Source organism: Euprymna scolopes, chromosome 8 (genome assembly GCF_053919585.1).
Source record: "Euprymna scolopes isolate OS-2025 chromosome 8, ASM5391958v1, whole genome shotgun sequence".
In the NCBI taxonomy this organism is placed as follows: domain Eukaryota; kingdom Metazoa; phylum Mollusca; class Cephalopoda; order Sepiida; family Sepiolidae; genus Euprymna; species Euprymna scolopes.
Genome location: NC_136489.1, coordinates 42,168,529 through 42,181,386, shown reverse-complemented (window position 1 = coordinate 42,181,386; position 12,858 = coordinate 42,168,529). Strand labels below are relative to the sequence as shown.

General features: G+C 32.1%; 1 long non-coding RNA gene across 2 annotated transcripts in view; it reads right to left on the bottom strand.

Moving 5' to 3' along the window:
- LOC145283526 (uncharacterized) overlaps positions 1-12,858 on the bottom strand; it is a 169,325-nt gene that overhangs the window by 16,833 nt on the left and 139,634 nt on the right. For both annotated transcript variants that reach the window (XR_013868629.1, XR_013868628.1), the window contains exon 2: positions 569-716. This is a non-coding gene — a long non-coding RNA (uncharacterized LOC145283526). The remainder of the gene's footprint in view (positions 1-568; positions 717-12,858) is intronic.

Here is a 12,858-nt window from a genome sequence, read left to right as displayed (position 1 = left end):
TAAAGGGGTCAAAATTAAAAAATTGGAACTTGCATGCTTAAGCTGACATAATATATATCCTCTATGCATGCACAAATATACATTTATACATCTAAGTGCATCAATTTGTAAAGTTTTGTATGTATGTATGTATGTATGTATGTATGTATGTATCCTTAGGTGAGATGGTAGCAAATACTGCTAGAGAGCTAAATGTTTTGGATCTGATTTTAAATGATGGCAACCAAGTAAATTTTTTTTTAAAACTTGAAATCACTACTATATACTGGATGCAATATAATAAATATGAAATCCACATGAATTAAAATATCATATTTAAATGTATTTTATATACAAAAATGATTGCTCATTCTAAAAAGTTTTGTTACTTTTTATCATCTTTCATTTATTTACATATAATCATCTAAAAAAAACTTAAAAAAAAAAACTTTTTTTTTGTGAATTTGCAAAAATCAGAGTTTTTCCATAAATTTAAGATTTTAAAAGGTTTTCATTAAACTTTAATTTCCTTCAAGTTTTATTTTTATTTAAATAAAAAAATTGGCAGAATTTTCTTTTATAGACTTACGGCTGACAGTTGGAAAAATCCTTGTCTTTTACTTTGACTGCGTCATGTTGAGCAGCAGGGTCAATTTGAAGGGGCGATGGCTTTCGCTGTCTGTAGCGGTTCTCTTGCTCCATTTTTTTGACTTGCGTTTCACCAATTAAATGATCAACTGTAAAAATGGAAGAAAAATGAGAAACTTCGTTACAATCTTAATTACTGTTTGCAATAATGGTGTTTCACCCTTCATGCATACAACTTTAATATAATTGGAATTAAAAAAACAAATACCAGATTTTCCATCATATAAAGATGCATTTGTATTATTTGGATTCTTCGGACTACCGTTCTCATCTTGAATTTCATTTTCAATGATTCAGCAGATGTAACCTCCGATCTTCTTCAAGCGTATCTCGTCGAACTCAGGAATCTTTCTGTTAAACTCTGAAATCTGCATGAAATTTCAAACGGAACCTTTATTTAATTAATGTTCTTGTTCAATTAGCTATAACTAGATAGAGGTTCAAATTAATTTGCAATTGTATTTTTTGTCACCCACACTGAAAACTGAACCTTCAACCTTCGGAAGAAGGTAACTTTTGCACCTAAATTTTTCCAAGTATTCTAACCACTGTGCCAAAAATCAGATTTCTATTATCATGTTTCAGAATTTTTGAGATGAGGATTGATTATTTTTATTATTCGGACTAACATTCTTATCTTTAGTGTTATTCTCAAAATGTTTCGGCTGGTGTAACTTCCGACCTTCTTCTTACTAGAATTGTCTGCAAGGACCGAGGGTTTAAGTAGTAAGTAGAATTCAGTTCTAAGCTCTACACTCTTGGAGGTTGAAGTGATAGTAAGAATACAATTATGAATTACTTACAAGGAATGTTCAGAAAGCAATTCCAATTGAAATATACCCACTATCAACATATATCAGCTATATAAACCTTTTTGTTACTTTGGATTTTTTTTATTACAGAAACAAAATAAAAATGTATAAATAAAAATTATTTAAATGTCATTAACATTTTTTTAAAGTCTATAGAGTTTTAAAAAATATCAATACTTAGGTGGTAGAAAGGGGGATAAGTAAGAGTGTACAGATTATCGACCCCCCTCTTTCTCCTCCTCCATTCTCAGTCAGTTTGGTTTGTGTCTCTCCTAGAGAGAGAGGGCCTCATGGCATCTAAGCTATTGGACTTATTTTGATTTGATTGGACTAAGAATTCTCATCTGCAAGTTTATTATTCAGTAAAAGAAAATGAATATCATTGAAAAAGAAAAATAAGAAAAAAGAAAAGAGAAAGAAAAAGAAACACATTTGAAACTTAACTAAATTGTGATTTTTATTTGGAGAGAGAATCCTTCAGTTATACTGGTGTCAGAATCGCTTTACAATAGCACAACACGCAAACAATTACAGCTTGTGCAATGCACAGAGACTCACGTTCATTTGTTGAAAGTCGTGTTCATTGAAATCTAATAGCACTTGATCCATTTGTTTGTCCAAAGTTCCAGTCTGTTTAAGTCTGATCGACATTTAGCTTTTAGTTGGTCCCCCTAACTGATCCAATTTTATCCTAGCAGGCTACCCAGCATTGCCCATTCATAAAATATGTTTAAATATATTTTAAGTTATGCAGATTTCGTATTTATTATTATAGAGCCAGTTCTCTATTGATTATTATATTGTACTCAATATATAGTATTGATTTCAAAAGTAAAAAAAAAAAAAAAAAAAGACTCGAGTGCCATCAGCTAGAATTGAAACCAAAATGTTTAGTGCTCTAGATGGTGTAAGATTTATTTCCAACTGTTTTTTCTGTTTTTTGCTACTACATTAGATATTCAACCTTTAAAAATTGTCCAGTGGACATATTTACACACTCCATTGAGTCGCATTGTATAGTTGTCCTCCCAGCAGTGTATGTATATTTTTATTTTTTTATTTTTCTTCCTTTGAAGATTGTAATGCTGGGTATGGGACAGGTCAACATTGCCCTGCTTTTTATTGAAACCAACTGAGAGCTCTTTTAGTATCTTCGTTATTCCCTGAAGTGCAATTGTCTGGATTTCTTTTGCACTTGGTTCACCAGGAATATTAGTTAAAGGTGTGTGTGTGTGTGTGTGTGTGTGTGTATACTGTGCTTATTGTACCTAATATAAAGATTAGTAGTTTTGCTGTAACCTTAATTACAGAACATAAAATAAAAGAAAAAACAGCCTCAGTCTAGCTGCACTGAAGAACTGTGATACAGCAAAAATGTCTGAATGAATACATATATATATATTCAGAAACATAAAAATATACGTATGAGGTGGTGATCTATAGATTTTAATTTCATTGGTAGTTTAAAATCAATATTTATTATTTTTATAATTAGTACCAACAATTGAATATTCAATTTTAAAAAAATTAATTTTGTTATCAGAAAAATGGATACAATTTTTTTTTTGATTCTGCTACCAAAATCCGATACTTTAAAATTTTTTGATTTTTCTGATTTTCCTTAATCGTCGCAACACTAATAAAATACTATTATTGCACGCGTTCTTAAGAATTGTCTGATCTCCATGCTTCCTTTGTTCCAATTCATTGGATTCCGTCTTGTAGTTATCAATTCGCTATTTTGATACCTCATTCTAATACAGCTTATTCCTGTAACTTCTTTCCAAGAACTGCAAACTTGTAAAGAACTCTCTTCCTGCTGACTTCCTACCTATAGCTTTTGTTCTTTTCCAAGATAAAAGTTTTAATAACCAATTCTTGTCTTTGTTGTAATCATCTTGTTTTTTTCTTATAGCTCATTACATTTTTTGTTTGAACAAACAGCTTCATCTTACACTTTGTGCAATTTACGCTTAATCCAATATGGAGTGCTAAAATTTCAGAGATTATTATTAAGGAAATAAGTACAAAAAAAAAAAAAAACAAAGAAGAAGAAGAAAAAAAGACCCCCCCCCAAAAAAAAAACAATATTAAAGGGAAGTATGAACACATATCCAAGGAAATGGCAGAAACACTAGAGGACGACCTCCAATCCGTAGTGGAATGGGGACAAAAATGGTTGGTCACATTCAATGCTGCTAAGACTAAGCTTGTTTCCTTCAATAACTACAAGAAACCTTCTCTACCACCAATAGCAATGGCCAAGAACACATTGCCTGAAAGTACTTCTTTTAGACTCCTCGGCCTAACGTTTACAGGGAATATGAACTGGAATAGATACATTGAGAGCATTGCCAAGGAAGCATTGCAAGGAAGGTTGGCTCCCTCTACCGTGCTAGAAAACTACTTACGCCTGCCAGTATCCTATACCTCTATAAGGCAACCATTCGCCCATGTATGGAGTACTGTTGTCACATCTGGGCTGGTGCATCTGCTGCTTGTCTCTTGCTCCTGAACAGGGTTCAAAAAAGAGTCGCCAACCTGATAGGTCCTGAACTGTCATCTAGGCTTCAAACTCTGTCCCATCGACGAGATGTTGCATCCCTCTGCCTGTTCTACAAATACTTTAATGGTGAATGCTCTGACGAACTGCAAACACTTGTACCTCCCCGACGTAACTACCCCCGACAAACCCGACAAGCTATTAAGTCTCATCCCTTTACAGTAGAGATCCCTAGGTGCAAGAAAGCCTTTTACTCCAATAGTTTCTTCCCCAGAACTGTGGGTCTTTGGAACTCCCTTCCGGGATTCTGCTTTCCCAACTGCAATGATATGCAGAAGTTCAAGTGTAATGTTAACAAACATCTTTCTACTCTTCTCCCTTCATAATGACCCCGCTAATTAATTCCCTAATAGTACCCCCCTGCTTCAAAGTGGCACTGTGCCTTGTTTGGGGTGAAAATTGAATAATAAAAAAAAAAAAAAAAAAAAAAAAAAATGTAACCAACACACAAAATTAAAAAAAAAAAAAAAGGCTTGTCTCCCTCATCACAGAGAAAATAGTCCTGGAGTCTTGTAGGATTTACAGGCTTGCAGGACAAATCCAATTTATCTAAATAGTAACAATTCATCAACACAACCCTTAATCCTAACCTTAACCCTAACCCACTAATTATATAGTTCTACCTTGTCTTTAAGCCACCATGGATTGATAAGAACTTGTTTCTTTGTAAGTTGTTGTTGTTGGTTTTAGTGGGTGGTATGTCAGATATTAAATCCTCTCATAATATTTATCATTATTCAATTATGAATCTACCCATATTTTTGTCTTTATATAGAGCACTAGCAGGCCACCCGGCGTTGCCCGATTATAAGATATGCATAAATACATTTTAATTTATACAAAATTCTTATTTATTATAAACAGAAACATTGTAGGTGTTACACGTAACGTTAAATTCCTTAAAATATGGAAAAATAAAACTAAGACGTGTGCATGTGAATTTTTTTCAAAACTAAAGACAGTGAGTCAAGTATGATAACGATTCGGCCAGTTTGACACAATCGTTAAAAAATGCTTACAAACCTACTCATTCTTTACAAAGAATCTGTCACATGAACGATTCACTCACGCACATTCGTGAAACAGTTGACAATTAGATAAAAATCCGACCCCCCTCCATGTACCAATTTTTCAATTTTGATCTCTTAGCATCCTTTTTTTTTTTCTGGATGAAAACCGATTAAAGAGTTTTCCACATGTCTGAATACCCTATATACTAAATTTCAAGTCTGTTGATCAAAATTCGTTGTGTATATAGGTTGAGAAGTATTTTCACACACACACACACTCTCACTTTTATAAATAGATATATCTAACTGAAAATTTTCTAAATCCTGCATATTGTATGTCAGAGTTGGGCATACGGGTGGGTTCGTGAACAATTTTTATAAAGAAAATCATTTTTAAGCAAATTTGAGTTTTTCCAATGTTCCCCCTCCTGTGTTGATTGGCTTTCTAAAATTTCTTGATATTGAATTATCTTCCTTGTTTCTCAAGTCTGTTTTGGAGATGGCGGAGCGAGATCGTCATCTATAGTTTAGCCGTAAAAATGATTTTCTTTATAAAAATAAAACTACTTGATCAATTTACGTGATATTTTTTTTGTGTTCAATATTTTCTTTTCCACCATGGCTATATCAGAGATTTTTCTTTATTTTTGTTTTTCATGCGTGGGTGAATTTTTGACAAACACTTATAATTTAAAAATGAAAATATTGGTCAAGTATAAGACCTAGTTAAAAAAAAAAAAAAAAAAAAAAAAAAAAAAGTAACAATCTCCTAGGTAATGCAGAGTAGATGCAGGTAGTTCATTATAATAAACATAACTTGTATTTTATTTAAAAATGTTTTTTTTATACTCTGAATCGAGGAGATCCTTTTTCTATTAAATAGGGTTAATTAAAGAAATCTATAATTAAGGCCTGACAAACATACGCTTCGGGTCTACAACTGAGGGGAGGGCGAGTCGTGATAAGACCAAAGTTACTACTAAATAATAATTACTGAGAAAAGTTTTAGCAATACACTTAGAACAATATCCCTAATAAACCGAGCACTGTTTGCTTGGCAAAGGCATTTTCCTTCTGGGTATGAAATGGTGATTAGAGAAAAAGCTTGGCTACATCACGTACAGATATTTGTATGTCGTATAGTGTTTTCAGTCACGAGCAGAATTTGCTGCAAAGTTCTTGGCAAAGAGTTTTGCTTTGCCAGATGCTGACGAAATTACCTCATATCCGTTGATGATGGTAAGGATATAAGATGCACTTCTGTTCAGGACCCTGTTTGTGATTCGACAAAACTGGAAGGAATCAAGCTGCTGCTCAGCTACTTTATCTTCACGTATTGAGCATACGGATCTCTTGCATTCTTAATTACTCTTTTACAATGATTGCTGGCAGTCCTAAAGGTGGCTTTAGTTTTACATCTTTTATGCTGGAAGCAATGGAAATAACGATTTCTGTGCACAATGGCAGTGACACATTCTGGGGTGAACCATGGCTCATTGTTGGGCTTTTGCTGGAATTTCTTGGAGGGTATAAAGCAGTCTATATTAGTGAGGTTTGATACTATAGAGGACACATTCTTTTTGAATATGGAGTACAGGGTATAGCCAATATAAATCCCATTTGCCATCAAGTGTATTAGGAAATCCTTAAACAAAACCTTGAACAACAGATAAATCTTTTGCTTCCGTGTGAAATACTGAGTTAGTAGAGTTCATAGAAAATGAAAAACAAAATATATCAGTTAAGCTACTTTCATAATATGTATAGTTGCTAATTACTGGACATTACTAAAACGTTTCGGTTCTTGTCCAGAATTTCCCTGATAAATTTTTGTTTATTTTTTATATATGATGTATGTATCCCTGATGAAATGAAAAATATATTCCAAAAATCATGTAAACTGATCAAGTATTTTTTTTGTTTTTATAAAATCATTTTTAAGCAATTATTAGGATATCGTAAGCATTGCAATATAAATATCACAAGTTCGGATTTTTTTTTTTTTTTTTTACACAGGCATCACCACATTATCAAGGTCAAGAGGCCACTCAAGGATAAGGGTTAAAGAGTGTGCAGTAGAAATTGGACAATATATTAATCATTAGTAATGAAAATTTGGTAAATTTGATAACTTATATGGAACGGCTCATCAAGAACTTATTTACGTTAGACTTTAACACAACCATATTGTAGTCAGCCGGAAAGCAGGAAAACGTAAGACAATTCCACAGGCGTGCAGTTCTAAGAAAGAAGCTTTGTTCATGGAATCTACTTTTAGGTTATGGCACAGAAGAAGAGTGGGGGTAATTATTGATAGTGTTTTCAGCTAGACGAGTGTTTCTTGTGAAAGTTTGGCGAGGGGGGACCATAGATTGAAGCTCAATTGAACACTTTCCATGAAAGTAACGATACATCAGAGACAAACTCGCAGCATCCCTTCTGTGAGATAGAGGTTGCAGGGAAGAGAAAAGGACATCTACGAGGCTACAAAGTCTATTTTGAACTCTATCAAGGCAGGATAAGTCCTTTCTAACGGCTCCTGCCCAGATGTGACAACAGTACTCCATCCTTGGACGTACCTGGCTCTTATATAGATAGAGAATTGCATCAGCAGTGAGATATCTACTGGATTGATAGAAAGATCCCACCATTTTTCCAGGGGCCTTGGCAACAGATTTGATGTACGTGTTCCATTTAAGATCAGAAGTAATGGTCAAGCCCAGAAGCTTGTCAAAACTTGAGGCCTCCTGAAGACGAGAGCCACTCATTTCAATTGATGCCAGATTTGCTGAATTATCTTCCTTTGCTTATGGAGATTGTTCAAATCAAATTTTACAAGTATTTTATGAGGAGCGACTGTCTTGACCGTCATTGCGAAAAAAAATCTGTTTAAACAAAGGGATATAACTCAACAATAATTGATACTAGATTTATGGTGTAATGCCTACGAAATCCAATTAATCCCTAATAAATGATTTTTGTCAAATATAAAAACAAAATTTAGTTGATCAATTTTTTTAAATATGATATATTCATTTCATCACTGGTACGTATATCATACAAAATATTCTCCATTTTTTTTTTTTTTTGTTTTTAAATGCAGGGGGAATTCAGAATAAGGAGTCAAATTACTAAAACGTTTCTCGGTAATTATTATTTAATAGTAATTTTGGTTTTCACGTGTCCACTCTCAGTCAGACCCCAATCGCTTGTTTGCCAGACTTGTATTATGGATCGTCTTGGTTTAATTGCGTTGAAAGAAAGTAATTATTTCTTTACTTTGAAACGCCCATATCTTCACTGGCAAGTCGCCACACACACACACAAAAAAAAAAAAAAAAAAAAAAAAAAAAGAACAAAACAAAACAAAAAAAAACCCCAATGATTTCTCCATTAGTGATATTAAAAAAAAAAAAAAACAAACATGTTTTAATGCAAAATATTTCACTTCTAACTCGAGATGATTTACAAAAAATACCCCCCCCTTAGAAAAATAATTTAAAAAATAAAACAACTCTTCTTCCCATAAAAACTAATTCATTTATTGCAATTAACTTGGTTTCTTGAATTGCATTTTACTTTTTAGTATATTTTTTTTAATTATTGTTTTTATCGTGACAAAGAGCACTTTAACCAACTGGTATTGTAGTAATAGGATTGGTGTTTACAACGTACATCAGCTTCAAGACAATTGTCTCTTTTTTACTTTGGTATAAAAGTTTTGGGTGTTAGCACAACAGTTTTCGTTGTGATTTATTATAACCACATCCGCGTTTTAAACGAATTCAAATTGTGACCACGCCCCCTCACACACTTACTCTCAGAGGTGGAGCACTACGATGCTTTAATGAGTATGGTGCAATCCTATCTATATAAAATGATATCGCAAAAGATATTAGAATTTTTTTTTTTTTATCTATCCATACACATACAAAGTTACGTTTTTTGTGGCACTGACATTGAAACTAAAAGCCTACTTTTTTTTTTATTTAAAAATTACTAAAACGAACTTTTTAATATACTCAGTCATTAAACGTTTTAGTAATGTCCAGTAATTAGAAACTATGCACATTAGCAAAGTAGCTTACAATAACTGATATTTTTTTCGTTTTCTAGGAACTGCTAATTATCATACAAGCGACTTCATAAAGGTTAACTAATTTGCATATTCCTTGGAAAAAGGAACTTTCATTAGTTCTTCATTTTTTATAGTTCCTAATTGGACAATTGGTTTCATCTAGCTGTTATTATGCTCAATTCTGTTTATACATGTTTTCTATATTGTGAATAATTTCATCGCATTTAGGATGAAAAAGTTCTATCACATGCACGTGTGTGTGTGTGTAAGTGGCTTTGTCTTGTATGTGCAGAGCGGATTTCACTTTTGTATAAGTAATATCGCCTTAAGATCTCTAGTTACTTGTAACTAGTTAACCGAAACATACTCATGAATGTGCAGTGACATAATAAAATTATATATATATATATATATATGAACAAATGATTAATAAAACATGTTAAAAGACATCTTGAAAAAGAGTTAAAAACATTTAAATAAATATGTTTTTAACACTTTTTTAAGATGTCTTTTAACATGTTTTATTAATCATTTGTTCATATTATAAGCTCTATTTCCTTTTCGGTTTTATTGAGCTTTTACATCTGGTTGAGATTACTTTACTTGTAAATATTAACTCTTTAATATTTATAATATATTTTAAGTTTACCATTTTGATTAACTTGGTTAACTTATATTAATTTATATATATATATATACACAGTAAACTTTATAGAAAAGTTATAGCTCGTAAAATTAGCAAGAGAGCTTTATGCCAACCTCGGAGAGCAAATGTGTTATGTTTTTTTATTTTTATTTTACAAAAGAGTCAATGCTTATCAAGGCCTGAAGACCACTCGAAGATAAAGGTTAATAAGTGTAAGGTGGGCACTTAAACAACAGCTTAGTGACCGTTGGTGGTGAAATTGGGTATAATATAATTATTTAAGTGGGCAAGATATCAAAAACTAGTTTACATCGGATTCGAACACGACCATGCTGTCAGCTGGAAAGTGGACAGTCCTAGGAAAGAAACTTTGTTCATGGAATGTGCATTCAGATTTAAGTACAGATAGAGAGACAGGAAAATTGTTGGTAGTGATTGAAGCTAGACAAGTGCTTTTTGTGAAAGTTTGGCATAGGAACCATAGATTGGAGCTCAGGCGAGCACTTGCTATTAAAATAACGATAGAGAAGAGATAGGCTCGCAATGTCTCTTCTGTGAAAATGAAGAAGCATAATGGTGTGTGGAATGGATACCACAATACTTAGTTTGTTGCACATTATCAAAACGGTCCCTACTAAATTTCAACCAGATCGACTAGTTTCTGAGAAAAAGTGGAATCAACAGATAAACAGAAATTGTATGTATATATATATATATATATATATATATATATATATATATATATATATATATATATATATACACACACACACACAAAGTTAAAGGTGTTCAAGAGTGATAACTAGGACAACAGCATATCCTTTTCATTGTTTTGACTCTCGAGTGTGTATCTGTTGATATCTTATGTTTTTATATAGAGTGATGTCGTTCTCGGTTGATTTACTGCATCTAACCATATCGGATATATACTCGAGAGTCAAAACAATGAGAAGAATATTCTGTTGCATAGCCCTAGTGATAACTAATGAATTTAACGAAGTTAATTAGAGTAAAGGAAGAGCAAGATATATTTTTATTAATATAAACATATTTACATGACCGTGACACTGGACTTGCTAATGTTTCAGACAAATGCAGGGTTGCTTTCCACAGGAGAAACCAGTCCTCAAACCTGGTTTCTTCTTTGGAAAGACACTGTTTATTAAGTTGCCTAATAAGAATTTCTGATTTTAACCGACTATTTGTTTAAAATATTAGCAGGTCTAGTATCGCGACCATATAAATTTGTTATGCATAAGTTATGAAAATATATATGGCAATTAAGATACACAGAATATCCGGTTTCATTCTTGTGATATTTCGTCAGGCATATACGTTTTTTTCGTAAACTGTATTAGATTTTGGTAGTTTCTAGTTTTGTAATCCTTTATTATATCTTTAACAGTGAATCTAATGATTAAAATCAAGTTTTTTTAGTTAATATTTATGAATAAAAGTAACTAAGTTTTTTTTTTTATTGAGTAACTTCTTGTTTTCTTTCAAAAAATAAATATGAAAATTTGGTGATATTGTTAGGTCACAATTAATTCAAATATGGTGCTATGGATGGATTTAGTCTCCTCATGGGGTCTGAATTGAAAGTGCTTTGTTTTTTTTTACCTTCAGAATAAGTAAAACTTATTTCTTTGATCATTTTTTAGAAGTTCCCATTTCCTTTTATCATTACTTATTCTTTATTATTCAAGGAGAACGAAAAAAACAAACAAAAAACAATAAAACTGTTTTTTTTTTGATAAACTTGTGTCTGAAGATTTGTTTAATAAATTTCTACTATTCAATGAAACATGTGTAAGATAACATACAAGCAATAAAACAATACGTGAAATAAACGCTTCTGTGGCTTTGGAAGGTTTTCTATCGATGTGTGTATATATGTGTGATTTTATTAAATAAAAAATTAATAAATTATTATCAAAAGCAAGAAAGAAATATTTAGCAGACATTTAGGAAATTGCCCCACCTTCCTCCTTTAATTCCACAATTTTCACTTTTTAAAAACTTTTTTTCCGCTTAGTCTCATCGATTGCATACTTAACTTTCACATTAGAAAAAATAATTTTAAAAATAAATTTATGATTTTTTTATCATCGAGGATCAGTTTTCAATTATAACGTTCTACTAAATTGAACATCCATTTTATGACCATCACCGGGAAAAAGTAGCGAATCTCATGTGACTGGTGAATACTCCTTTTCAAAAAAAGAGTTACAAAGGGAACTTAACTCCTTCTCGCTCTAGATTTACCTATCTCTGCCCTTTCCAACTCTTTCCAACGATTTTTACAGGTTTTCGGCTATGCTGAAAACAATATTGCAGTAACGTCCTATTTTAGCCTTGGAAAAAATTTTCCCCAAATATTCAAGTCAAACAAAAAAATTCAATAAAAAGTTTATTTGTATAAAAATAGAAAAAAACCCCCCAAAACACGCTGTTTTGGTTATAAGTAAAAACATTTCAATAGAACAATTTCTGGACTTGATATAAATAATATTTCTGATCAGTTTAACTTAAATTGGTTTAAATACAACGTTATTTTAAATGATTATAGTCACATTTTTTTCCGGTGCTAAAATAGGACATTACCAATATGACATTTATATTTGGGGTAAACAAATTTTCTGATTTGTTTTAAATTCATAATAAATAATTGTTATCAAAGGCTAGAAATAATTTATAAAGAGAAGATAGAGAAGGGGAGTAGGGGATGGATTAAGAAAGTTCCCTTCATGACCCCTTTTTTATATGGGGATATTCACTGGTCACGTGAGAAAGTTGCTATTTTTTTCTTGATAGGAGGCAATCTCAGACATTTAAATATTCATACAGCAAAAGTAGTGTCAATCTTGCTATTCCATCGTTTTTCCATGTCAATGATTTTGTTTTGTTTTTGTTATGTCATGAGAACCAAGTGACCACCCACATTACTTACTTCCGCCAAGTAGAAGAGACACTTTCACATGACAAACGGAATTCTTTGCTAGCACCATCACCAACACCACTTTGCTAACCGGAAGTAACAACAAACAGTCTATATTGCTAGGAACAGATCTATTTTTAAGACAGAAGTAGCTAGCAAGTGGGGGTGGCTTTGCTCGTTTTGT